Raw genomic sequence first — 1,544 nt, 5'->3', positions numbered from 1 at the left:
CCTAACTTGTCTGTCTTTATGTTCATTTTCGAAAAAATAACTGACACTTCAAAGACTTTGGTAAATTATAGCAAAAAAAATAATAATTGAAATTATGTTACAATGCCTGCCAATACAATTTTATAAAACACATTTTAAAGTGTGGTCTTTGATTTTATGAAGTCCTAAAAAGAACATTTATTTATGACACTTATAGTCATGAATAAATGTGCTCTTTTTAATCACAGTTCTGGAATTTAAATTTGTAAACGTAATAATGCCCCTTGGGAGTTTTTCACATTTGTTACAACCGAAAACTACATAATTTATTAGGGGTTTGTGTTAGACCAACATAAATTAGGGTGTGTGTGTGTGTAACATATGGCTTACAGTGTTAGTTTTCTGTCACAGTTTTTTTTTCACTAGAGTCAAAAAGTTTAATGTTGGTCTCATCTGAGCGTAGCAACATCCACATTTTTGTTTGGTCCCAACATGGCTAGAAACAAACTAGTAGCTTTTTCTCCTCAGTAAAGCCAGAATCTGTGGCATGCTCAACTAGTCCATGTCCTGTTAAATGTTTCTTTATGTGAGCTGTGGATTTCTACAGCTCCTCTATATTTATCAAGCTCCTCATGTCTGCATCTCTGATGAAATCCCTCCATGTCTCAATTTGTGTCATACAATTTAATTGAAAAGGACACCAAACGTACCAGTAATATTTTCACATCTATTTTCTCTTGACTTTAGGTTGGGACCATCTTTTTTCTCACACATTTTAACATCCTATAAAAGGAAATATTAGTCAGCATATTGCAAGTTTTGTGTTTTTCTTTTAAAACCAGGAATAGAATTTTAAAGTGCTGTCAAACGTCCTGTCGTGTAATTTTTTAAAATAAAGCTCAGGTATAAGTGAGTTGTATTTAGCTGAACTGTGGGCAAAAATAGCTCCATGGATCGTAAAAGTTGCAGACCTCAGGTTTATCACCAGCTGGCGTTTGTGGTGGTAATTATGCAATAACGAGGAAAAGTAGAAGAATGTCAGGCGCACCAAGTCTTGTATTCTTTCTCTGCATTTGCATTGACGCAAATGATCCTGAAGGTGGCAGTATTGACTAAATTAGATCTGTTCGGAAGAAGTCCTGGCTAAAGTTTTTTTGGTCATATTATTTATTTATTTCGTGATGAATGTTGACAGTATAAAGTGGATTTTACTCAGCACACTCTTTCTCTTAAATGTTTTAATAATGGCCTAACTCAAATTAATTGCATAACCCATGTCTCTACTGCTCCTGTAGAGCCTGGGCCTCTAATTAGCAAAGCTCACAAACCACCCAAGTAGGGGGAAGAAAAAATGCTTCTTTCAAATATTAATGGGTTGAACCTTGCCCATTAGTTAACATGTTGGTTTTTCTCTTATGAACTACTGTAACCGAAAATGTAACAAAAGGGTTTTTTTAAATCGTAACATGCGCGAAGAAAAGTTTCTGAAAGAACCTTTCAACACCCCCATAAATAATCCTAGATGGTCTCGCTCAAACGTTTGGGCGTCAGGGTGGTTAAACGCA

This window comes from Xiphophorus maculatus, chromosome 22, assembly GCF_002775205.1.
Source record: "Xiphophorus maculatus strain JP 163 A chromosome 22, X_maculatus-5.0-male, whole genome shotgun sequence".
In the NCBI taxonomy this organism is placed as follows: Eukaryota; Metazoa; Chordata; class Actinopteri; order Cyprinodontiformes; family Poeciliidae; genus Xiphophorus; species Xiphophorus maculatus.
This window is presented reverse-complemented; position numbering follows the sequence as displayed.